Raw genomic sequence first — 27,722 nt, 5'->3', positions numbered from 1 at the left:
GTTAATAATAGCATAGGAGCAGAAAAACCTATGGACTTTTGTCCAGGAATGATGATGTTCGTCCATGTAAGATGACGTTTAGCCTCTTTCTGAGTTCCGTTTTTTTGGAGGGAAAAATCCGAACTCAATGTGCAAACTCGAACCTATCCGAGCCTGCACATCCCTAATTTATACACATTCTTTTATGTACACTTAACCTATATTGTTTTTGTTAATTGAATCATTTTTTAAGCATATTGCACTATATTTATATTGTTTTATTTTGTATATCTGCACTTCTTGTGAAAGTCCCTGGGAAGACTGATGGAGCAGAGATTTGATTACAGGATTAATCACTATTACAAGAGCTTGTAGCCCAAATGTATTCCCTGGGCTTTATATATGGTAAGTGTGGAGTCTATAGAATTTATAGGACACTAGGAAAGTCTTAATTTAATGCACTATGATGCGCCGTTTGCCTTTATTTTATCATAGAAAACTCACCTATTGGGATATAGGAATTGGCCTGTGGCAGCCACTGGGAGGTCCGGGGAGAGCACATAGGGCTCTATTTACTACAATCCGCATATTCGCATTGCGAATTCAGGCAATATCACAGGGATTTACTATAAATCCCTTGCAGGGACAGAGCTTGCGATAAAGCTCTGTCCCTGCGGATCCCATCCGCACTCTAGTCGCGGTATTTTCGGAAAAAATACCGTGACTAAGAGCCCGCGCATGCGCCGACCGACCACCGCTACTACCCCCCACTGACGCTAAGCCCCGCCCCTGGCACTAAGCCCCACCCCCACGATCGCGGACCCCCGCGACCCCCCCTCCCTTCATTACACTTATCTGCATCCTCCTGGCCTCCGGTGATCTTCTCCGGGCTTCCTGATCAGGTGATCTCCCATACTGCACTGGGGCCCGATCACCTGATGACCGGGCCCCAGTGTACTATGAGAGACCAGCTGACCGGAGAGGAGCCATCACCGGAGGCCCGATCACCGGTCCCTGGATTCAGGTAAGTAAAAAAAAAAATTTTCTTTTTTTTTTCTTTTTTTTACAGTAATCAGCTTGCGGTCTGCTTAGACCACACAGCTGATTACTGGTACCGGCTCCCGCCTCTGCTCTCCCAGTTAGAGCAGAGTGGGAGCCCGGTAACCAGGGGAAACCCTGGATAACACCACCTCCAGGTGGCGTTATTATCACAGGGCTTCCACCGGTATTTTTTTACAATTTATTTTTAGTAACTGTGGTCGGATCACATTTCCCATTACAATTATGGGAAATGCGATCTGCTTTACTAAAAATAAGTGATACTGGGGGTTGGAGTAGAATTTTACTAATTCTACTCCAATTGCCCTGTAATAACTACAGGTGAAACTAAAATAATGTGAAACGGGTGTGAAAACACCCTTTTTCACTTTATTTTAGTAAAAATAATGTTAATAAATAGAGCCCATAGAGAGAAGACTTCCATAAAGGACACTTATTATTCATTTGGATCACTAAACTTAAGCGCCTCTATCACTATTTGTTATATCTATCTATCTAGATATCTATATATATATATATATATATATATAAATATATATATATATATATTAGGGGTGAGCGGGTTCGGATTTCTGAAATCCGAACCCCCCCGAGCCCCCCCGATCCGAGTCCGATCCGAGTCAGGCTCGACTTTTCCCGCCTGACTCGGATCTGAAATCGAGGCAAAACGTCATCATCCCGCCTTCCGAGTCTCGCGGGTTTTGGATCCTATATAAGGTACCCGCGTCGGCGCCATTTTCTCACTCGGCTGTGGACAGTGAAGAGGGAGGGTGGGAGTTAGGGCTGTGTAGTGTAGTGTAGTGTAGTGCTGCTGTTGTCCACTTCTTCAAAGTCCATACAGGCTGGCTGTGTTGTGCTGTGCTGCTGTTGTTAATAGGGGCTGTGTCCACTACTTCAAAGTCCATAGGGGCTGGCTGGACTGTGTTGTGCAGTCAGTTCTCCATAGGGGCTGTGTCCACTCCAAAGTCCTGTGCAGTGTCCCAGTCCTAAAGGAGTGCTGTAGTGTTGTCCAGGGGGTGCTCTGTCCATCAGGGGTGCTCCCCCCAAGTGCTAAAAAAATAATATATTTTCTGTGTTTGTGAATTGTGTGCGCAGTAGCCGCACGTGCATCAACAAAGTAGTGCCAAACGTGCGCCTGTGTCATAAGTAAAGGGCCGGCTGGCTTGACCGTTAAGGGTGCTGTAACCCCCGAAAGTACACTCCAGTCCAAACCAAAAAAAAAATTATTTTCTGTGTTTGTGAATTGTGTGCGCAGTAGCCGCACGTGCATCAACAAAGTAGTGCCAAGCGTGCGCCTGTGTCATAAGTAAAGGGCCGGCTGGCTTGACCGTTAAAGGGTGCTGTAATCCCCGAAAGTACACTCCAGTCCAAACCAAAAAAAAAATTATTTTCTGTGTTTGTGAATTGTGTGCGCAGTAGCCGCACGTGCATCAACAAAGTAGTGCCAAGCGTGCGCCTGTGTCATAAGTAAAGGGCCGGCTGGCTTGACCGTTAAAGGGTGCTGTAACCCCCAAAGTACACTCCAGTCCAAACCAAAAAAAAAATTATTTTCTGTGTTTGTGAATTGTGTGCGCAGTAGCCGCACGTGCATCAACAAAGTAGTGCCAAGCGTGCGCCTGTGTCATAAGTAAAGGGCCGGCTGGCTTGACCGTTAAAGGGTGCTGTAACCCCCGAAAGTACACTCCAGTCCAAACCAAAAAAAAATTATTTTCTGTGTTTGTGAATTGTGTGCGCAGTAGCCGCACGTGCATCAACAAAGTAGTGCCAAGCGTGCGCCTGTGTCATAAGTAAAGGGCCGGCTGGCTTGACCGTTAAGGGTGCTGTAACCCCCGAAAGTACACTCCAGTCCAAACCTAAAAAAAAATTATTTTCTGTGTTTGTGAATTGTGTGCGCAGTAGCCGCACGTGCATCAACAAAGTAGTGCCAAGCGTGCGCCTGTGTCATAAGTAAAGGGCCGGCTGGCTTGACCGTTAAGGGTGCTGTAACCCCCGAAAGTACACTCCAGTCCAAACCAAAAAAAAAATTATTTTCTGTGTTTGTGAATTGTGTGCACTGTGGCTGCACGTGCATCAACAAAGGAGCAGCGCCAAGCGTGCGCCTGTGTCCCATAAGTAAAGAGCCGGCTGGCTCATTTCTTAAAGGGTGGTGTAACCCACAAAGTGCACTACTCTCCAGCAAAAATAAAATAATATTTTCTGTGTTTGTGTGCGCTTTAGCCGCACGTATATATATCAATATAACATAAATGGAGGACCAAACTTTCTCCGATAAAAATAAAATAGGGAAAGATCAAGAACCTCTTCCTCCTAGTGCTGTTGCTGCTGCTGGGAGTTGTTCATCATCCCAGAGAGGAAGTAGGAACATCACTACTTTTACTAAACAATTGACCCTCCAACAGTCCCTAGCGATGAGGATGAAGTACGACAGCAGTCATCCTGAAGCAAAACGTATAACTGAGGCCTTGACTGCTATGTTGGTGTTAGACGTGCGTCCGGTATCCGACATTAGTGCAGTGGGATTTAGACAATTGATGGAGGTAGTGTGTCCTCGGTTCCAAATCCCGTCTAGATTCCACCTGCATCCTCAAAGCAGCAGCGACAAGCGTGCGTCTGTCTGTTAAAGGGTGGTGACACCCTCAAAGTGTGCTACACAAACAATTAAAATATTGTTCTTTTTTTTCTGTCTTTGTGAATTGTGTGGGCTGTAGCCACACCTGCATCCTTAAAGCAGCAGCGACAAGCGTGCGTCTGTCTGTTAAAGGGTGGTGACACCCTCAAAGTGTGATACACAAACAATTAAAATATTGTTCTTTTTTCTGTCTTTGTGAATTGTGTGGGCTGTAGCCGCACCTGCATCCTTAAAGCAGCAGCGACAAGCGTGCGTCTGTCTGTTAAAGGGTGGTGACACCCTCAAAGTGTGCTACACAAACAATTAAAATATTGTTCTTTTTTTTTTGGTCTTTGTGAAATGTGTGGGCTGTAGCCGCACCTGCATCCTTAAAGCAGCAGCGACAAGCGTGCGTCTGTCTGTTAAAGGGTGGTGACACCCTCAAAGTGTGCTACACAAACAATTAAAATATTGTTCTTTTTTTTTTGGTCTTTGTGAAATGTGTGGGCTGTAGCCGCACCTGCATCCTTAAAGCAGCAGCGACAAGCGTGCGTCTGTCTGTTAAAGGGTGGTGTAACTCTCAAAGTGCTCCAAAAAATAAAAAACTATTTTTTTAATGTGTTTGTGACTTGTGTGCGATGTAGCCGCACCTGCATCCTTAAAGCAGCAGCGACAAGCGTGCATCTGTCTGTTAAAGGGTGGTGACACCCTCAAAGTGTGCTACACAAACAATAAAAATATTCTTCTTCTTTTTTCTGTCTATGTGAATTGTGTGGGCTGTAGCCGCACCTGCATCCTTAAAGCAGCAGCGACAAGCGTGCGTCTGTCTGTTAAAGGGTGGTGACACCCTCAAAGTGTTCTACACAAACAATTAAAATATTGTTCTTTTTTTTTCGGTCTTTGTGAAATGTGTGGGCTGTAGCCGCACCTGCATCCTTAAAGCAGCAGCGAAAAGCGTGCGTCTGTCTGTTAAAGTGTGGTGTAACTCTCAAAGTGTTCCAAAAAATAAAAAACAATTTTTTTAATGTGTTTGTGACTTGTGTGCGATGTAGCCACACTTGCATCCTCAAAGCAGCAGCGACAAGCGTGCGTCTGTCTGTTAAAGGGTGGTGACACCCTCAAAGTGTGCTACAGAAACAATTAAAATATTGTTCTTTTTTTTTCTGTCTATGTGAATTGTGTGGGCTGTAGCCGCACCTGCATCCTTAAAGCAGCAGCGACAAGCGTGCGTCTGTCTGTTAAAGGGTGGTGACACCTCAAAGTGTTCTACACAAACAATTAAAATATTGTTCTTTTTTTTTTGGTCTTTGTGAAATGTGTGGGCTGTAGCCGCACCTGCATCCTTAAAGCAGCAGCGACAAGCGTGCGTCTGTCTGTTAAAGGGTGGTGACACCTCAAAGTGTTCTACACAAACAATTAAAATATTCTTCTTCTTTTTTCTGTCTTTGTGAATTGTGTGGGCTGTAGCCGCACTTGCATCCTCAAAGCAGCAGCGACAAGCGTGCGTCTGTCTGTTAAAGGGTGGTGACACCCTCAAAGTGTGCTACAGAAACAATTAAAATATTGTTCTTTTTTTTTCTGTCTATGTGAATTGTGTGGGCTGTAGCCGCACCTGCATCCTTAAAGCAGCAGCGACAAGCGTGCGTCTGTCTGTTAAAGGGTGGTGACACCTCAAAGTGTTCTACACAAACAATTAAAATATTGTTCTTTTTTTTTCGGTCTTTGTGAAATGTGTGGGCTGTAGCCGCACCTGCATCCTTAAAGCAGCAGCAACAAGCGTGCGTCTGTCTGTTAAAGGGTGGTGACACCTCAAAGTGTTCTACACAAACAATTAAAATATTCTTCTTCTTTTTTCTGTCTTTGTGAATTGTGTGGGCTGTAGCCGCACTTGCATCCTCAAAGCAGCAGCGACAAGCGTGCGTCTGTCTGTTAAAGGGTGGTGTAACCCTCAAAGTGTGCTCCACAAACAATAAAAATATTCTTTTTTTTTTTCTGTCTTTGTGAATTGTGTGGGCTGTAGCCGCACTTGAATCCTCAAAGCAGCAGCGACAAGCGTGCGTCTGTCTGTTAAAGGATTACATCGGTGACAGCATCCAAGTAGGCATGTCAGACAGTCCGTACCTGTACTGGCAGGAAAAAGAAGCAATTTGGAGGTCCCTGTACAAACTGGCTCTATTTTACCTGAGTTGCCCCCCCTCCAGTGTGTACTCCGAAAGAGTTTTTAGTGCAGCCGGGAACCTTGTCAGCGAAAGGCGTAGGAGGTTGCTTCCACAAAATGTGGAGAAGATGATGTTCATACAACTTCAACAATTCAACTCTTCCAGGGAGACCAGCCTCCAGAACGTACAGAGGGACCTGTGGTTCCAGCAGGGACGAATTAATACTCTGTGAGGATGAGGATGTACACACTGAAGAGGGTGAGGAATCGGTGGATGAGGAGGATGAGGATGACATCTTGCCTCCGTAGAGCCAGTTTGTGCAGGGACAGATTAATTGCCAGCTTGTTTTGTGGGGGCCCAAACGAACCAATCATTTCAGCCACAGTTGTGTGGCAGACCCTGGCGCTGAAATGATTGGTTTGTTAAAGTGTGCATGTCCTGTTTATACAACATAAGGGTGGGTGGGAGGGCCCAAGGACAATTCCATCTTGCACCTCTTTTTTTTCTTTGCATTATGTACAGTTTGGGGCCTAGTTTTTCAAACTGCCATCCTGTCCGCCACTGCAGTTTCACGCCTAGATGGGTCACGTGTTTGTGCCGCCCACTCGTGTCGCTTAGCATAGTCATCCAGCTACCTCGGTGCAACCTTTTGGACATAAAAACACTATTGTGAGGTGTGAGGTGTTCAGAATAGACTGGAAATGAGTGGAAATTAAGGTTATTGAGGTTAATAATAGCATAGGAGCAGAAAAACCTACAAATTCTGTGATTTTAGCTGTTTTTATGCTTTTTTTCAAAAAAATACAGATCCAAAACACAAAACCCAGAACCCAAAACACGGAAGGGTGGTTTTGGCAAAACCAATCCAGATCCAAAACACGAAGAAAGATCCAGATCCAAAACCAAAACACAAAACACGAAAAGTGGCCGGTGCACACCCCTAATATATATATATACACATACATTCCAATGAAGCAGAATTTCGTAAGTGTCGCTTCATTGGTATGTATATTTTTCTGGCTGTGGAATAGAAGAAGGCACCGGGCACAGTAATCCAACTATAACCGTGAGTGCAAACACCAACCATGTTTGAGCTCAGATGGTTAAATCAAATTTATGGAGGTACTATTTAAGTCACCTGTGCTCAAGCAGGAGATCTTTAAAACCTGGAATGTAAGGGTGGAGTTTCTGAACCACTGCCTTAAGATATGAAGCATACAATCAGCTATTTCACATTAAGAGTACAATAAATACTGTGAATATTGTATATAAAATAAACACACACTTATAATTATTAATTGTAATTTAACTTATAATTTAAATTAACTAGGATGTTAATATGCTTGCAATAAGTCCAATCAAATATTAGTCCTCATGAGGTAAAAGCAGTAAAATAATTACATTTTATTAATAAACCTTAGTTTGTTTGTTTTCTTTTAAATTTTTAATTTAATGGTCAATAATATAACTAGGCGGTAGTTATGCCCTCTATGGTGCTAGCCACACCCCATGGCACAGACCACACTCCCTGTGCAGACCACACCCCCACATCACTGGTCACACCCCCACATCACTGGTCACACCCCCACATCAATAGTCACAGGTCCATCATGCTGGTCACGCCTCCTGTGGCAGCACACCATAGGCCCTTCATAAATTTCAGCTCCAGGCATAATAGCAGATGGAGGGTAGACTAAGTCCCCCTTACCCTGGCAGTGCATATACAGGGGAAAAACACATTCTGCTACTTTGAATAAAAATGTGTGAATAGGTCCAGGCTGATACAGATGCAAGATTAGCAAATCAGTCTTGACTAGTTACAGGGACAGCCAGGGCAGCCATCAGGGGGGGACTGCAGGGACTCCAGTCCCGGGCCCGGAGAGAGAGGGGGCCCGGGTAGCAGAGCTGCAGAGGGGTGGAATGCAGTGATGTGCGGTACCGCACGTCAATGGTGGAATATTCAATTCACCGGCAGCCAGAGAAGAAAAGAGTCACGGAGGCATTTAAAACATGGAGCCGGCCGCTGGCCAATCACAGCCCGCGTAACGGCAGCCAGCCAATCAGCAGCGGCCGCTACTGATTGGCTGTAGTTCCACGAGCCAATCGTAGCTCGTGGAACAACAGTCAGCCAATCGGCAGCAGCCGCTGCTGATTGGCTGGCTGCCAGCTCCATGTATAAATGCCACAAGACTCTTCTTCTCCTCTTCTCTGGCTGCATTCCAAGAGTGACGTGCGTTACAGTCCAGGGGAGTTGCTGCGGTGCATAACTCCTCCAAGCAGTTCCCAAGCGTCTTTGAGTCACTCACTGCAGTCCTCTCCCCCATGGCTCTGGACAGCAGGCGAAGGACAGCCAGGTGATGTTTGGGATCTGTTGTAGGGAGGGGGAACTATATATATATATATATATATATATATATATATATATATATATCACACACATATATTTTTATATATACATATATATATATCACACACATACATGTGGGTAAGTGCTACTATATTACTTGCTGTGCTGACATTTCTATTTGCATGCTGTTAATTTAATATAGCTAAGCACCAGAGGCTTTTTTGTGTGTGTATGGTATATATATATATATATATACACACATACTGTATATACAAAACATCTTGTGCTTAGATGTATTCATTTAAAAACATGCAAATATTATTATTATTATTATTAACAGTTTCTTATATAGCGCAGCATATTCCGTTGCGCTTTACAAATAGAAATGTCAGCACAGCAAGTAATATAACCATACTTACGAACAAATAATCTGTGCCCCCAATAGGTCCAGCCCTCACCCCCGAAGTAGATTCATCCACATCCACAGCTCCGCCCACCTCTGCCCCATACCCCGGGGGGGGGGGGCTGCCTATTTTGTCAGTACCGGGCCCCATAATTTTTTATGGCAGCCCTGGGGACAGGGGACTGATTACACTCAGCAAGCCTGTGTGTACAAAGCTGTATAATATGAAGCAGAGCCTCATGTAATACACATTTATATATATTCCTTCATGTGTGTGTGTGTATGTGTAGGTATTTGTTTGTGTGTGTGTGTAGGTGTGTGTAGGTGTGTTTGTGGTGTGTGTGGGTTTTTTTTTTTCACTAATGAAAAATCCTTTTGAGTATTACTATTAAGTTATAAAAACTACTGTTCCTAAAAATCCTGCACAATGCTTATTATATGCTGCATTCCTGACAGTGTCAGTGAGTGACATTTGCCCGCTAAACACCAGTAGGAGTCCTCCATAATAGCAGGTTACTTATGGTAAGAGGAACCCCCAGAGCATTCAGTAAAACCACCTTCACTCGGCAGACAGGGTGGCAGACTTAGCGCATCTATCACTAGCATTTATACGTCATTTTATGTTGTACTTAGAGATATTGTTGGATAACATGATTCCTAATCCTCATTCTTTCTTCTATTGGTAAATATTTTCTCTCCAGCTCTTCCTTTATAGGCACCCATGGGTGTAGCTATAGTGGGTCCAGGGGGTGCCATTGCTATGGGTCCCAGAGGCTTAGGTGGCCCTGGATACAAGTCATATAGTTGTTAACCAAGTGCCTGGAATTGCCCTCTAAGCACTTGACCTGTTGCGCAGCCTGATAATAGGAACTCATCAGAGCTCATATAGGTGGTGATTGCTGTCTCTCCCTCTCAGTAAAGCACCACACTGATATGATCCATCTCTCATGCTCTCATTATACCCTCACAGGTGCAGCTGCGCTAATCAATGAGCTCAACATTGTTAGATTATAGGCTTCTCCTTGATTACTGCCATTGTAGAGTGAGCTGGGGCTGTAGTGAGCAATGTGGCATAATTTGAACTGGGGGCAGTACAATGATAAACTGGGGGCACTTCAATGTGGCATAATATGAACTGGGCAATACAATGTGGCATAACATAAACTGGGAGCATTTCAGTATGCCATAACATGTACTGGGGACACTGTGTGGCATAATATGAACTGGGCAATATAATGTGGCATAACATAAACTGGAAGCACTTCAATATGCCATAACATGTACTGAGGACACTGTGTGGTATAATATGAACTGGGGGCACTATTTGGCATAATTTGTACTGGCAGCACTATGATGTGGTATATTTTAAATGGTGATAGTACAATGTTGCATAAAATGAATTGAGGGCACTTTAGGTGTAATGTGAACTTGGGCACTACTATGGGGCATAAATTGAGCTAGGGCATTACTATTCATAATAATAGACACTACAATGGGATATAAAATGTAATAATATAATAATAAGTTATCTAGGGCACTATGAGGCATAACATTAAATAGGGCACTACTATGGGGCATAAATTATATTTCTAACCACCTGTGCCCTGTAACTGCAGCCCAGTACATGCTTAGGAGCACCACTCCTCCAAATACAATAGAAAGACAAGAAATAGGCGTTCCACAGGCGCTGTCACAACATCCAAATTTCCTCTTATTCTTTCTTGATGTCGTTTATCTCAAGTGAGGAAAAAATAACAGTAGATTAAGCTCCAATCAGAGCAAAAAAGCTTTGTAATATTTTGGAATAACCATCCAGGGGACTCACCTATATAAGGTGCCCTATATTTCTGTAAAGGTTTCTTTCCTTCTTTCCACCATATATCAACATCGATTTCCCACTGGTTAAGATACAAAACCTCCCCGTAGGGAATTAACTCACCTGGGATCAGGTACTGATGTTTCCCAAAAGGTTTCTTTGTATCCCTCAATACAGCATGCAGAAACGTTCTTTGTAGGCAATCAGAGTCATTTCCCATATAGAACATTTATTTAAAAATAGACAATAAAACATATACCGCATGAATCAGAGTCCTGCAACAGTGTTTAAGGTCACTTCATCCGGATTGAAGCACAACAAAAACTGCTCCTCAGATCTTATTTGAAGACAAGCCCAATCCAGCCGTATGAGTCTTTGTAAAACACCAACGCCTTTCTGACCTTGAAGGTCCTTCCTCAGGGTGAATACAAAACATCCATACTAACACACATATTTATACCCCTTCTCATTACAGGGGAGGGGTAATCCCCGGGATCATAAGAAAACCCGGAAAACTAAGGGATTCATTTACTAAGCGGCAGTTATTTGTATGGTTTGACAACCAGTATAAATTAGATGAGGTTTTAAGATGTAAACCAAAATATTTACTATCCTGCAGTTTGGAGGCTGAAAACTGAAACAGGATCCTAAGTATTGAGGTTTGCTATCCCATATACCACATACTGCACATGCCAAACTGCATTATAAACCCAGATATGATATGCATAAATGTATCACAGCCAATAATTTAGCCAGCGGTGGTATTGCTATGCAGATGCCTATCACAGAATTAAATGACAATCAACCATATGGCCTCAAACACTGGAAAAAAAACAAAAACGATTGTTCAAATTGGTTAAATTAATTTGATTTAACCAATTTGTCTGAATGACCATTTTTGTCTGTTTTCCTGTGTCTGTGAGCAAATGGTCGATTGTCGTTTGCTCCCATACACTACCAGATTTCCATTCCAACCAGGCAGATTAGACAGATATCTAATAGATAATTATATAGTGTATGCCCAGCATAAGTAATGCGAAATGATGACCTAATCATAGCTGAAATGCTAATGATTAAGGGGTCTATTTACTAAGCCTTGGATGGAGATAAGGTGAATGGAGATAAAGTACCAGTCAATCAGCTCCTAACTGCCATGTCACAGGCTATGGGCCTCATTTACTAACTCGTTTTATCACCAAAACTAGTGATAAATGTCACTGTGTATGATAAATGGTGCTCCAGCCAATCAGCTCCCAACTGTCAACTATTAGAAAAATGACAGTTGGGAGCTGATTGGCTGGAGCACCATTTATCATACACAGTGACATTTATCACTCGTATTGGTGATAAAACTCGTTAGTAAATGGGGGCCTCTGTTTGAAAAATGACAGTTAGGAGCTGGTTGGTTGGTACTTTATCTCCATCCAAGGCTTAGTACAATAGACCCCCTAAAGCTCTATCAGCTGGAGAGCTTAGTACACAATCAGCCAATCAGAAGTGACCAGCTGGTGCTGCTGGTTGTCACCATCATTGTGTATGGTTGCACCAGCACTCCAGCCACCGCAAGAGATACATCTCCAGGCAGGTGTATCTGCCTTCATGTCTGCTTCAGTCATAATTATGAGAACACGCCCCCTGTCCTTCCCTTCCTCATGCCACTGCTCCAGGGCCTAAGAAATTGTAAGTGTAGGTGGCACCAAAGTTTTATTATGGAGGTATATGCACTTTTTATGGTATGTAGATGCTGTATGAAAATGCATATATGACTCAGAACAATAGATGTACGTCCAACACTACATGAGCCTCCCTCTGTTTATATTTTTACACTGATGCATAGTATGGGCCTGAATGTATCACGGACACACACAGCGCACAGATAATACACATCAATGCTGTGTGTAATGATTATATTTCTGCTCATCCCAATAAGGTGTTTTTATATACTGACATGTAATCATCACATTGTGTTTACTATTAACCCCCAATGCCCTGCCTGAGATACATAGCAGTGCCCCCCTGCCAGGGCACCTAGTGATGTCATAGTGGCAGCTGATGATGTCACTATTGGAGGTGTGATGGGTATAATAAGGCAGCTGGATGCTTCCTGTGTCATATCTGATATTGCTGGACTAGTGACAGTACAGATATTTTTTTCTTCTCATTTCTGAGTGGATAAAATTATTTTGCGATGAAGAAGACAGGAAATAACCATCCTAAGGACCATCATATTACTGTAAGTATCTCTTATAGAGCCACCATGGACTCACTATATTATTGATGGCTAATGCTAATAATAGATCACTGTTATATGATTTGATATAAGTTCAGGGTAGAGTTATATACATTAGTTTTAAATACTTCATTTTCTCTGTATTTATACTATTTATTATGGAGTATTTGTGTTTTATATAGTAGCTTTCCAGACTTTCTAATAATTAAGGTTCTGAAAATATTTAAAATAAAAGCAAAAATATTGTGAAATGCTGTTATACAAGGGGAAGTGCATCTATATCACTGTTTGGTTTGCTTTATATTAGTGGTTCTTGTTTTTGCCACTATAGTGGGGCTTTAATTAGGGGTGGAAATGCATTTTTGAGTGTAAAAGTCAAATTTGAGTGTTAAAAAAAATCGACCAATTCAATATACAGGCGATAAGGGACATTAAAGGGCGATGAGCTTGTTATGTTAATTAATACACATTAACGTTTTATCGCCTGTAATTGGATCCCCCCCTATGACTTTATTCCTGCAGCCAGTTATCCTTCCTGCTGATTTCCGATGCTGCCATATTCCTGAGATAATAACTCATCGCGCTGATTGGGGTTTTACAACTGGCTACAACTGTATAATAGTCCTTTATTTATTACACATAACCAAGTCAGACCAAGACAATTGTCACAGAATAGGCTAGGTTGGGAGATTACCTTGGCATTAAAAATCCTTCATTGTTCTTATGTCTGTTTCATTATTTCACAGGTCGCTCTACGCATCCGTCCTTTTAATAGGACAGAGGCTAAGAGCAGCGCCCGATGCATTATACACCAGCTCGGGCCGCAGGTAAGAATATGCTAATAACATTATTTTAGTTTAAATAATTGAACTAGTATTTAAGACAGTTCATTTTAAAATAGTTTTCTTACCAGTACACTATTATTAGATTTATTGGTTGCATAAAGAACATTATTTTACACTATAGCACATTTACTTTGATTTTTCAGATTGTATATATTTTTGTATAAATATATACAATGTGAAATATAAATATATTTTATAAATATTTAGCTTTGTGCATCAGAGGTGGAATGGTATCCACGGTCCCCATGTACCCATAAGCAAATTAGAGTAATGACCTACTGCTCAGATAGTGCCAGGTTGTACCTCTCTGTGCATAAGAAATGGGGAAATCATGGACCATTGCTGGCCTATGCAAATGCTGGGCCTGTTGCAAAACACCATTGCAGGGCTCCTAAGCTGCTCCTCCCTCTTAGTAACCAGCTGATTATATTTGTCAGACAGGGGTGTGTCCTCACAGACCAGTAGGAATTGGTGAGCTCTCTGCTTGTGGCTTCCTATTGGTTTGCATGGACACCCCCCTAGACTGCACATGCAGCACCACACCAGCTATTGCTATATCCTATGAAGATAGTGATAGGAGAAGATGTATCTATGTATATACTGCAGAGAGGCCGGACAACATCTTCCATCTTGCGCTATCTGCCCAATCCAGGGCTCTTGGTCCAGTAGGGAGAAATGATGACATGCACATATTTTATGGACAGTAACATATGGCATTTCCCTCCAATAAGAAGGATATGCTGAGACTTGTAGTTCCACAATAGGTAGCAAAACACTTGAGGCACAATCCAATAAGTTATTATAATATGTCTCACTTACAGTTAGACGGGCCCCCAGGCTTATGAGGTAGACCATTCTGTGTCTTAAGGGCCTAAGAACCAGTGACTAGAAGAGCTTTTATTGATATTAGCAAACTGTTTCTGTAAACTGTGCTAAAATGCTGACAAATATGGCTCTATACTCCCAGGTCACGTTCCTATGTGTGACTTTGCTTCATCCACAAACTGGACTTAAGATCATCTGCTCCAGCCACAGAGGTGCTTGTAGAACCTGGTGACATCTACTGAACATGTCTTCTCTTTCCTTACAGAAAGTACTACTGCAGGACCCTGGCGAGGATCCTGATGATGTCCTGCGTTGCTGCAGGACCAGGGAAAGGACATTCACCTTTAATGAGGTGTTTGATCAAGCAGCTACCCAGGTGATTGTAATCCTGAGATATTTACAATGCATAATAATAATAAAAGTTAATAGTATATATAATACAGTACTTAGGGACATGTTAAGAGAGGAGGGTTCCTGTGTGCAGTCTCTGAATGGGTCCCCCCCAAACCATTGTATGCGAGGTGTAGTCTCTGGTACTGTGCCAGAGCCTATTGTGCATGCCTATATTTCCAGGAAAATGGTGTCACAAGGTAGATTTCTTTTGAGGCAGCCGCATGGTGAGTACATTTAATGGGTGTGTGGAGTGGGGTGTGGGCCCCCCTGGACTCAGGGGTCCATCTGCACCACACACCCTGCACCCATTATACATATGGTAGCGCAGCTCATGCTGCATCTTGTAAGGGAGTAAAATAGCGCATGAGAACAAGTTATCATCACATGAGAATGTAGCATCAGCCAGTAATGCCTGTACAGCTGTCATTTCTCCTTATTCAGTATAGAGCATGTTTTTACATTTGTATCATTTTTGCATGATTGCTTATGTAGCATCAATAAATGTGTCTCATTTCAGGAGCATGTTTATCAGTCCACAATGAAGAACCTAGTGGATGGTATCATATCGGGGTACAATGCTGCCGTATTTGCATATGGCCCAACAGGTAAACTTAATGTTATTAAAACAGAAGTGTAATTGTTTATATTGTATGTGTACAAGTAGTGAGCTGGTGATATGGGTGGTGGTGAAAACAATGTGGACCATCTGTATTGTTAGTATTTATGAGCTAGTAGTTCCCTTACGGGCTGTGCAATTATCCATGTGGTACCAGAAAGTGAGGCGTTAGGTGCATGGCACAATCCTGAGTCTAGTAATGACAGATACAGGATAATAGATTAACATTTTGAATTAAAAACATCCAATAAGGGCACAAGTGATAGTTCTTATGCAGCGTCCTGATAAATATTGCTTTAGTCACATGATGTCTGTCACTATTCATTACTGACATGACACATTGTATAATTGCATATCTGCCATTCTTTCTTGTAACGTCAGTGAGTGCATGCTTCAAACCTTTATATGTATTACAGGCACCGGGAAGACGTTTACCATGATGGGCAATTGTCATGAGCCTGGAGTAATATTCCGCACTATGAAAGATCTGTATAAGACCATCGAGGTGCAGAGAGGGCAGAATAAATTCTCTGTTTCATTGTCCTATGCTGAGGTAAATATGTGAGGAATATGTGCTTGCTTTATATTCTATGTGTCTTATTTGGAGAATTCATGGGGACTGGTGCAGAACTGAAAGCTCAGATGGGCCCCTGCCATGTATGTACTGGCCCCAAAAACCTTTCCTCATGATATACAGCATCTGGAGAACCACAAGTAACCCAAGCCCTTTCCAGAGAGTAAATGTGGATTACATACTTGTTGTACTTGTATTGCAGAGAGTGATTATTCCATCATTACATTTTCAGGTTTACAATGAAACCGTTCAGGATCTGCTAAGACCGTCCTCTGGATGTTTGACCCTCAGAGAAGATCCCTACGGCAACACCAGGATAGAAGGGATCGCTGAGTTCTTCCCCAGCAGCCCTGAGGAGGTGACTATCATTAGTCTGTGCTACCCTTATGCAGCGTCCATGCTTCACCACTAATCATCCCTGTCTATATTATTATTATTATCATTATAATTATCCTTTATTTATATGGTGACACAGGGGTTCCGCAGCACCTTACACAGTACATAAACAAATGAGCACACAAGAAAAACAGTTACTAACAGTACAAACAATGCAGGATTTATAAACATTGCTGTATAACACTTAAATAAGCAGCAGGGTGTTAGCAACCAAGTGTTAGGTGCTGTTATAAATTAAAATATAAGTAAGGAAAGGAGGGCCCTGCTTGTGAGAGCTTACATTCTAAAGGGCAGGGGCAGCCTATTTATAAGGCACCCTAAGGGTTCTGTAGCACTGAACAAGGGAGGTGCAAATAACAATGTTATATAAGTACAGACTAATACAAACAGTGTTGCTGTCTGCAAAGAACCTATTAATGTGTGAATTAATAAGAGGGCCCATGATAATGTGATCGCTGGTGTAGTGACCCCATTGTAGCTATAACACATGGGTGTAACTTTATGAGTTGTTTTGCGTAACCACAAGGTTGTTGGTGCATCTACTGTATATTACTCTCTCTTTTTCAGGCCATCGCATTACTGATGAAAGGGAACAAGCGCCGCTCTAAGGCAGCCACAGCTGCCAATAAGAACTCATCCCGCTCCCATGCTGTGTTACAAGTCACCGTAAAGCAGATGAGCAGTGATGGAGTGTGCACCGGCCGGCTGTACATGGTAGACCTGGCGGGATCAGAGCGAGCATGCCAGGTATCACTTGTGTTTTATATATCATTATCATTTCTTTGTATTTCCCCTTGCAATGCCAAAGAGGTAGGGGCATTTTAAGATCTGCTATGTGCCCTAAGGGAACATCTGCTATGTGCTCTAAGGGAACGCCTCTAGAGAACAATCTCCAGATGTGCACTGTAAAAGATTTTGGCCCTGATTCAGAGCCGGATGCTCTGACCAGAGCGCTCGCTCTGAATCAGGGCCCACCTCCATAATTATGGAGCGTCCTCCTGGACGCTCGTATAGCTGTGGGTCACCACCCACAGCATATACGAGCGTGCAGGATGATGGTCGCGATGGTCTTGACCATCGCGACCATCGCCACTGCGAGCCGAAGCCTGCGGTTGAGTTTCTCAACCGCAAGGCCCGGAGTGATTTTGGCTCTATCAGAGCCAAAATCACTCCCACTGACATCACTAGTGATGTCAGTGGGGCCGGCTTCTGTCGGTAGGCGTTCCCTTGGGAATGCCCCCATCTGGGAGGCACGCCCTCGGCACGCCCACCAAAGGGGGCGTGCTGTCAATCAACATCGACAGCACGCCCCCTTTGATCAGACACAACGAGCGAAGGAAAGTCCTTCGCTCGTCGCGACTCGCGCATGCGCACGACGGAGCTCACTCCGTCGTGCGAATGCGCAGTGCAGACCATCGACCCACTTGCGAGCGGACAGCCGCTCGCGAGTGGGTCTGAATCAGGCCCTTTGTTCTAGTTCTGCTCTGTACGACACGGAGCTGTGATGTGCCAACACCATACATATTAGGCTAGGCAGCTAGGGACACCTTCACTCCTCCTAACTGCTCTCCTTTGCCTTTATATTAAACCCTGATGGAAATCTAGGTGCACTCGCACACAGAGCCATAACAGGGCATAATTGCACCCTGTCCCAGCCCCTGTCCCCTGAGTGCACCATGTTATGATGTTACGCACATGACGTCATCACGTCACGCAAACGAGCCACGATCGACAGCTCCAGAAAGCTCAGCAGGCTTAATAAGCTCAATCCATTGAGTTCTGCAGCAGCGATCATTGCTGCAGGGTTCCAGGCACCCTGCCAGTCCAGAATCAAAAGCCTTGGGATGGTACTAGTGGCCTATAGCTACTTACGGCCCTGCTCGCACAAAGTGAGGTGCACAGCGAGGCCAAAGCTGCTCTTGCATTGTGCAACGTAAATGATATTCATTATGTGTATAATTATCAGAGATCTAAGTGGTCCTAGGGTAGTTCTTGTTCTGTATTCTGAGGTGGCATGAAAAGAACTATAAGCTCTTTTCTTTGATTACGGCTCTTGTGAACATTGTAGTTTGTTTTTGCATCTTTTTGTAGTGAAATGAGCTCTTTGTTAGTGGGTTATACCAGGGTCATTCATGTTTATAACTCTGGGCCTGATTCAGAGCCGGACGCTCTAACAAGAGCGCTCGCTCTGAATCCAGGGCCCTCCTACCTATTATTGGAGCGGCCTCCTGGCCCCTTGCATAGCTGTGGGTGACCACCCACAGCTTATGTGAGCAGCCACAAAGATGGTCGCGATGGTCAAGACCATCGCGACCACCGGGCTTGCGACGACACCTTGTGGTAGAGTCTCGCTGCCTCAAGTCCAGGAGTGCTTTTGGCTCTATCAGAGCCAAAAGCACTCCCACTGACATCACTAGTGATGTCAGTGGGGCCAGCCCCAGACGGTAGGCGTTCCCAGTGCTCCGTCTGGGCAGCAACGCCCCCGGCACGCCCACCAAAGGGGGCGTGCTGTCACTCACCATCGACAGCATGCCCCCTTTGGTCCAAGACCCATAGCGACGGCTTGGCTGTCGCTATTTGGGTCTCGCGCATGCGCATGACGGAGCTCCCTCCATCGTGCGCATGCGCACTAGGGCACCATTGACACGCTTGTGAGCGCTCAGCGCTAGCGAACGGGTCTGAATCAGGCCCTCTATTTTCTGTAGTCTTCCCTAAGCGTGGCCTTTCTCCCTATAGAGCAGTGATTCCCAATCTGTTACAGGCCACCACCCCCTTGGTTACATACATTAATTTCCGTGCCCCCCCACCCACTCAGACCTTACTCATAACAAATTATATATATTTTTTTAATTAATAACATAAACTAGTATCAAATCAATGATGATAATGTCATTATATTTATTTTTAGCAGCTTGGGGTAAATTACATGCAGTAATAAAAACATTTCAGCCAATATCACTAACAAAAATAAAAGGTGAATGGGAGTCACTGTCTTGGGACACAATTGAAGTAGGGGTGAGCGGGTTTGGTTTTACTCGGTTTTACTCGGATCTTGTAAAACCGAACCCGCTCACCCCTAAATTGAAGTAAATTATATAAATAGTTTAATCATAGTTTATGTGTTTGTACCACATCCACACAGTGACTGAAGCCAGATGTGTTCTCATAATCTTTTCTGTGTCTATGTCAGACTAAAAACACTGGACAAACCCTGAGAGAAAGTGGCTACATAAACCGCTCCCTTCTGGCCCTAAGGAATTGCATCATGGCGCTACGCAAGAGACCAGGCAGCCATATCAATTATCGGGACAGCAAATTGACCTGGCTGCTAAAGGTATGTTATTACTAGGGGTGAGCGGGTTCGGATTTCTGAAATCCGAACCCCCCCGAGCCCCCCCGATCCGAGTCCGATCCGAGTCAGGCTCGACTTTTCCCGCCTGACTCGGATCTGAAATCGAGGCAAAACGTCATCATCCCGCCTTCCGAGTCTCGTGGGTTTTGGATCCTATATAAGGTACCCGCGTCGGCGCCATTTTCTCACTCGGCTGTGGACAGTGAAGAGGGAGGGTGGGAGTTAGGGCTGTGTAGTGTAGTGTAGTGTAGTGTAGTGTAGTGTAGTGCTGCTGTTGTCCACTATTTCAAAGTCCATAGGGGCTGGCTGTGTTGTGCTGTGCTTCTGTTGTTAATAGGGGCTGTGTCCACTACTTCAAAGTCCATAGGGGCTGGCTGGACTGTGTTGTGCAGTCAGTTCTCCATAGGGGCTGTGTCCACTCCAAAGTCCTGTGCAGTGTCCCAGTCCTAAAGGAGTGCTGTAGTGTTGTCCAGGGGGTGCTCTGTCCATCAGGGGTGCTCCCCCCAAGTGCTAAAAAAATAATATATTTTCTGTGTTTGTGAATTGTGTGCGCAGTAGCCGCACGTGCATCAACAAAGTAGTGCCAAGCGTGCGCCTGTGTCATAAGTAAAGGGCCGGCTGGCTTGACCGTTAAAGGGTGCTGTAACCCCCGAAAGTACACTCCAGTCCAAACAAAAAAAAAATTATTTTCTGTGTTTGTGAATTGTGTGCGCAGTAGCCGCACGTGCATCAACAAAGTAGTGCCAAGCGTGCGCCTGTGTCATAAGTAAAGGGCCGGCTGGCTTGACCGTTAAGGGTGCTGTAACCCCCGAAAGTACACTCCAGTCCAAACCAAAAAAAAAATTATTTTCTGTGTTTGTGAATTGTGTGCGCAGTAGCCGCACGTGCATCAACAAAGTAGAGCCAAGCGTGCGCCTGTGTCATAAGTAAAGGGCCGACTGGCTTGACCGTTAAGGGTGCTGTAACCCCCGAAAGTACACTCCAGTCCAAACCAAAAAAAAAATTATTTTCTGTGTTTGTGAATTGTGTGCGCAGTAGCCGCACGTGCATCAACAAAGTAGTGCCAAGCGTGCACCTGTGTCATAAGTAAAGGGCCGGCTGGCTTGACCGTTAAGGGTGCTGTAACCCCCGAAAGTACACTCCAGTCCAAACCAAAAAAAAAATTATTTTCTGTGTTTGTGAATTGTGTGCGCAGTAGCCGCACGTGCATCAACAAAGTAGTGCCAAGCGTGCGCCTGTGTCATAAGTAAAGGGCCGGCTGGCTTGACCGTTAAGGGTGCTGTAACCCCCGAAAGTACACTCCAGTCCAAACCAAAAAAAAATTATTTTCTGTGTTTGTGAATTGTGTGCGCAGTAGCCGCACGTGCATCAACAAAGTAGTGCCAAGCGTGCGCCTGTGTCATAAGTAAAGGGCCGGCTGGCTTGACCGTTAAGGGTGCTGTAACCCCCGAAAGTACACTCCAGTCCAAACCAAAAAAAAAATTATTTTCTGTGTTTGTGAATTGTGTGCGCAGTAGCCGCACGTGCATCAACAAAGTAGTGCCAAGCGTGCGCCTGTGTCATAAGTAAAGGGCCGGCTGGCTTGACCGTTAAGGGTGCTGTAACCCCCGAAAGTACACTCCAGTCCAAACCAAAAAAAAAATTATTTTCTGTGTTTGTGAATTGTGTGCGCAGTAGCCGCACGTGCATCAACAAAGTAGTGCCAAGCGTGCGCCTGTGTCATAAGTAAAGGGCCGGCTGGCTTGACCGTTAAAGGGTGCTGTAACCCCCAAAGTACACTCCAGTCCAAACCTAAAAAAAAATTATTTTCTGTGTTTGTGAATTGTGTGCGCAGTAGCCGCACGTGCATCAACAAAGTAGTGCCAAGCGTGCGCCTGTGTCATAAGTAAAGGGCCGGCTGGCTTGACCGTTAAAGGGTGCTGTAACCCCCGAAAGTACACTCCAGTCCAAACCAAAAAAAAATTATTTTCTGTGTTTGTGAATTGTGTGCGCAGTAGCCGCACGTGCATCAACAAAGTAGTGCCAAGCGTGCGCCTGTGTCATAAGTAAAGGACCGGCTGGCTTGACCGTTAAGGGTGCTGTAACCCCCGAAAGTACACTCCAGTCCAAACCAAAAAAAAAATTATTTTCTGTGTTTGTGAATTGTGTGCGCAGTAGCCGCACGTGCATCAACAAAGTAGTGCCAAGCGTGCGCCTGTGTCATAAGTAAAGGGCCGGCTGGCTTGACTGTTAAAAAGTGCTGTAACCCCCGAAAGTACACTCCAGTCCAAACCAAAAAAAAATTATTTTCTGTGTTTGTGAATTGTGTGCGCAGTAGCCGCACGTGCATCAACAAAGTAGTGCCAAGCGTGCGCCTGTGTCATAAGTAAAGGACCGGCTGGCTTGACCGTTAAGGGTGCTGTAACCCCCGAAAGTACACTCCAGTCCAAACCAAAAAAAAAATTATTTTCTGTGTTTGTGAATTGTGTGCGCAGTAGCCGCACGTGCATCAACAAAGTAGTGCCAAGCGTGCGCCTGTGTCATAAGTAAAGGGCCGGCTGGCTTGACTGTTAAAAAGTGCTGTAACCCCCGAAAGTACACTCCAGTCCAAACCAAAAAAAAATTATTTTCTGTGTTTGTGAATTGTGTGCGCAGTAGCCGCACGTGCATCAACAAAGTAGTGCCAAGCGTGCGCCTGTGTCATAAGTAAAGGGCCGGCTGGCTTGACCGTTAAGGGTGCTGTAACCCCCGAAAGTACACTCCAGTCCAAACCAAAAAAAAAATTATTTTCTGTGTTTGTGAATTGTGTGCGCAGTAGCCGCACGTGCATCAACAAAGTAGTGCCAAGCGTGCGCCTGTGTCATAAGTAAAGGGCCGGCTGGCTTGACCGTTAAAGGGTGCTGTAACCCCCGAAAGTACACTCCAGTCCAAACCTAAAAAAAAATTATTTTCTGTGTTTGTGAATTGTGTGCGCAGTAGCCGCACGTGCATCAACAAAGTAGTGCCAAGCGTGCGCCTGTGTCATAAGTAAAGGGCCGGCTGGCTTGACCGTTAAGGGTGCTGTAACCCCCGAAAGTACACTCCAGTCCAAACCAAAAAAAAATTATTTTCTGTGTTTGTGAATTGTGTGCGCAGTAGCCGCACGTGCATCAACAAAGTAGTGCCAAGCGTGCGCCTGTGTCATAAGTAAAGGGCCGGCTGGCTTGACCGTTAAGGGTGCTGTAACCCCCGAAAGTACACTCCAGTCCAAACCAAAAAAAAAATTATTTTCTGTGTTTGTGAATTGTGTGCGCAGTAGCCGCACGTGCATCAACAAAGTAGTGCCAAGCGTGCGCCTGTGTCATAAGTAAAGGGCCAGCTGGCTTGACCGTTAAGGGTGCTGTAACCCCCGAAAGTACACTCCAGTCCAAACCAAAAAAAAAATTATTTTCTGTGTTTGTGAATTGTGTGCGCAGTAGCCGCACGTGCATCAACAAAGTAGTGCCAAGCGTGCGCCTGTGTCATAAGTAAAGGGCCGGCTGGCTTGACCGTTAAAGGGTGCTGTAACCCCCAAAGTACACTCCAGTCCAAACCTAAAAAAAAATTATTTTCTGTGTTTGTGAATTGTGTGCGCAGTAGCCGCACGTGCATCAACAAAGTAGTGCCAAGCGTGCGCCTGTGTCATAAGTAAAGGGCCGGCTGGCTTGACCGTTAAAGGGTGCTGTAACCCCCGAAAGTACACTCCAGTCCAAACCAAAAAAAAATTATTTTCTGTGTTTGTGAATTGTGTGCGCAGTAGCCGCACGTGCATCAACAAAGTAGTGCCAAGCGTGCGCCTGTGTCATAAGTAAAGGGCCGGCTGGCTTGACCGTTAAGGGTGCTGTAACCCCCGAAAGTACACTCCAGTCCAAACCAAAAAAAAAATTATTTTCTGTGTTTGTGAATTGTGTGCGCAGTAGCCGCACGTGCATCAACAAAGTAGTGCCAAGCGTGCGCCTGTGTCATAAGTAAAGGGCCGGCTGGCTTGACCGTTAAAAAGTGCTGTAACCCCCGAAAGTACACTCCAGTCCAAACCAAAAAAAAATTATTTTCTGTGTTTGTGAATTGTGTGCGCAGTAGCCGCACGTGCATCAACAAAGTAGTGCCAAGCGTGCGCCTGTGTCATAAGTAAAGGGCCGGCTGGCTTGACCGTTAAGGGTGCTGTAACCCCCGAAAGTACACTCCAGTCCAAACCAAAAAAAAAATTATTTTCTGTGTTTGTGAATTGTGTGCGCAGTAGCCGCACGTGCATCAACAAAGTAGTGCCAAGCGTGCGCCTGTGTCATAAGTAAAGGGCCGGCTGGCTTGACCGTTAAAGGGTGCTGTAACCCCCAAAGTACACTCCAGTCCAAACCAAAAAAAAAATTATTTTCTGTGTTTGTGAATTGTGTGCGCAGTAGCCGCACGTGCATCAACAAAGTAGTGCCAAGCGTGCGCCTGTGTCATAAGTAAAGGGCCGGCTGGCTTGACCGTTAAGGGTGCTGTAACCCCCGAAAGTACACTCCAGTCCAAACCAAAAAAAAAATTATTTTCTGTGTTTGTGAATTGTGTGCGCAGTAGCCGCACGTGCATCAACAAAGTAGTGCCAAGCGTGCGCCTGTGTCATAAGTAAAGGGCCGGCTGGCTTGACCGTTAAAGGGTGCTGTAACCCCCAAAGTACACTCCAGTCCAAACCTAAAAAAAAAATATTTTCTGTGTTTGTGAATTGTGTGCGCAGTAGCCGCACGTGCATCAACAAAGTAGTGCCAAGCGTGCGCCTGTGTCATAAGTAAAGGGCCGGCTGGCTTGACCGTTAAAGGGTGCTGTAACCCCCGAAAGTACACTCCAGTCCAAACCAAAAAAAAATTATTTTCTGTGTTTGTGAATTGTGTGCGCAGTAGCCGCACGTGCATCAACAAAGTAGTGCCAAGCGTGCGCCTGTGTCATAAGTAAAGGGCCGGCTGGCTTGACCGTTAAGGGTGCTGTAACCCCCGAAAGTACACTCCAGTCCAAACCAAAAAAAAAATTATTTTCTGTGTTTGTGAATTGTGTGCGCAGTAGCCGCACGTGCATCAACAAAGTAGTGCCAAGCGTGCGCCTGTGTTATAAGTAAAGGGCCGGCTGGCTTGACCGTTAAAGGGTGCTGTAACCCCCAAAGTACACTCCAGTCCAAACCAAAAAAAAAATTATTTTCTGTGTTTGTGAATTGTGTGCGCAGTAGCCGCACGTGCATCAACAAAGTAGTGCCAAGCGTGCGCCTGTGTCATAAGTAAAGGGCCGGCTGGCTTGACCGTTAAGGGTGCTGTAACCCCCGAAAGTACACTCCAGTCCAAACCAAAAAAAAAATTATTTTCTGTGTTTGTGAATTGTGTGCGCAGTAGCCGCACGTGCATCAACAAAGTAGTGCCAAGCGTGCGCCTGTGTCATAAGTAAAGGGCCGGCTGGCTTGACCGTTAAGGGTGCTGTAACCCCCGAAAGTACACTCCAGTCCAAACCAAAAAAAAAATTATTTTCTGTGTTTGTGAATTGTGTGCGCAGTAGCCGCACGTGCATCAACAAAGTAGTGCCAAGCGTGCGCCTGTGTCATAAGTAAAGGGCCGGCTGGCTTGACCGTTAAAGGGTGCTGTAACCCCCAAAGTACACTCCAGTCCAAACCTAAAAAAAAATTATTTTCTGTGTTTGTGAATTGTGTGCGCAGTAGCCGCACGTGCATCAACAAAGTAGTGCCAAGCGTGCGCCTGTGTCATAAGTAAAGGGCCGGCTGGCTTGACCGTTAAAGGGTGCTGTAACCCCCGAAAGTACACTCCAGTCCAAACCAAAAAAAAATTATTTTCTGTGTTTGTGAATTGTGTGCGCAGTAGCCGCACGTGCATCAACAAAGTAGTGCCAAGCGTGCGCCTGTGTCATAAGTAAAGGGCCGGCTGGCTTGACCGTTAAAGGGTGCTGTAACCCACAAAGTACACTCTAGTCCAAACCCAAAAAAAAATTATTTTCTGTGTTTAGCCGCACGTATATATCAAATCGATATAACATAAATGGAGGACCAAACTTTCTCCGATAAAAATAAAATAGAGAAAGATCAAGAACCACTTCCTCCTAGTGCTGAAGCTGCTGCCACTAGTCATGACATAGACGATAACATGCCATCAACGTCGTCTGCCAAGGCCGATGCCCAATGTCATAGTAGAGGGCACATACAATCCCAAATGGCAAAGTTCAGGAAAATGACCTTGAAAAAGACATTTAAATCAGCTGAAGAGAAACGTAAACTTGCCAATATGCCATTTACGACACGGAGTGGCAAGGAACGGCTAAGGTCGATCCCTAGTATGTTCATGACTAGTGGTTCAGCTTCACATGACGATGGAAGCCCTCCTCCCACTAAAAAAATCAAAAGAGTTAAGCTGGCAAAAGCACAGCGAAGAACTGTGCTTTCTAAGAAGATATCACAAATCCCCAAGGAGAGTCCAAGTGTGGTGGTGGTTGCGATGCCTGACCTTCCCAGCACTGGACGGGAAGAGGTGGCTCTTTCCACCATTTGCACGCCCCCTGCAAGTGCTGAAAGGAGCACCCACAGTCCACTTGCTGATATGCAAATTGAAGATGTCACTGTTGAAGTACAACAGGATGAGGATACTGGTGTAGCTGGCGCTGAGGAGGAAGTTGGCGAGGAGGATTCTGATGGTGATGTGGTTTGTTTAAATCAGGCTCCGGGGGAGACAGTTGTTGTCCGTGGGATGAAAAAGCCCATCACGGTCATGCCTGGGCAGAAGACCAAACATTCCACCTCTTTGGTCTGGCAATATTTCTATCCAAATCCGGACAACAACTGTCTTGCCATATGTACCATATGTAAAGGTGAAATAAGTAGGGGTAGGGACGTCAACCACCTAGGAACATCCTCCCTTATACGGCACCTGCAGCGCGTTCATAAAAAGTTACTGTCAAGTTCAGAAACTTTGGCTAAGACCGTAAGCAGTCCAGGGACACCTAAATCCCGTTGTCCTGTTGTATCCAAGCGCCTGCAAACCACACCGTCAACTCCCTCCTCGTCAATTTCCTCCTTAGTTAGGATCGGAAGTAGTCCTGCAGGCCATGTCACTGGCATGACTGACTCTCCTATCCGGGATTCCTCAGGAGGATCCTGCATTGCTACGCCTACTGCTGCCGCTGCTGCTGTTGCTGCTGCTGGGAGTCGTTCATCATCCCAGAGAGGAAGTAGGAACACCACTACTTTTACTAAACAATTGACCCTCCAACAGTCCTTAGCGAGGAGGATGAAGTACGACAGCAGTCATCCTGAAGCAAAACGTATAACTGAGGCCTTGACTGCTATGTTGGTGTTAGACGTGCGTCCGGTATCCGCCATTAGTGCAGTGGGATTTAGACAATTGATGGAGGTAGTGTGTCCCCGGTTCCAAATCCCGTCTAGATTCCACTTCACTAGGCAGGCGATACCGAGACTGTACAGAAACGTCAGAAAAAGTGTCCTCAGTGTCCTGAAAAATGCCGTTGTACACAATGTCCACTTAACCACGGACATGTGGACAAGTGGAACAGGGCAGACTAAGGACTATATGACTGTGACAGCCCACTGGGTAGATGTATCACCTTACGCAGCAACAGCAGCAGCGTCACCAGTAGCAGCATCTCAGAAATGCCAGCTCGTTACAAGGCAGGCTACGCTGTGTATCACCGGTTTCAGTAAGAGGCACACTGCCGACAACCTCTTAGAGAAACTGAGGGAAATCATCGCCCAGTGGCTTACCCCACTTAGACTCTCCTGGGGATTTGTGATATCTGACAACGCCACCAATATTGTGCGGGCATTACATCTGGGCAAATTCCAGCACGTCCCATGTTTTGCTCACACAATAAACTTGGTGGTGCAGAATTTTCTGAAAAGCGACAGGGGCGTGCAGGAGACGCTTTGGGTGGCCCGAAAAATTTCTGGCCACTTTCGCCATTCAGCGACTGCGTGCCGAAGACTGGAGCGCCAGCAAACACTCTTGAACCTGCCCCGCCATCACCTGAAGCAAGAGGTTGTGACGCGGTGGAACTCAACCCTCTATATGCTTCAGAGGATGGAGGAGCAGCAAAAGGCCATACAAGCCTATACATCCACCTATGACATAGGCAAAGGA

The sequence above is a fragment of the Taudactylus pleione genome, unplaced genomic scaffold, assembly GCF_031769625.1.
Source record: "Taudactylus pleione unplaced genomic scaffold, aTauple2 ptg000314l, whole genome shotgun sequence".
Taxonomy (NCBI): domain Eukaryota; kingdom Metazoa; phylum Chordata; class Amphibia; order Anura; family Myobatrachidae; genus Taudactylus; species Taudactylus pleione.
The sequence above is the reverse complement of the archived record's forward strand: the minus strand, read 5'-3'. Positions refer to the sequence as shown.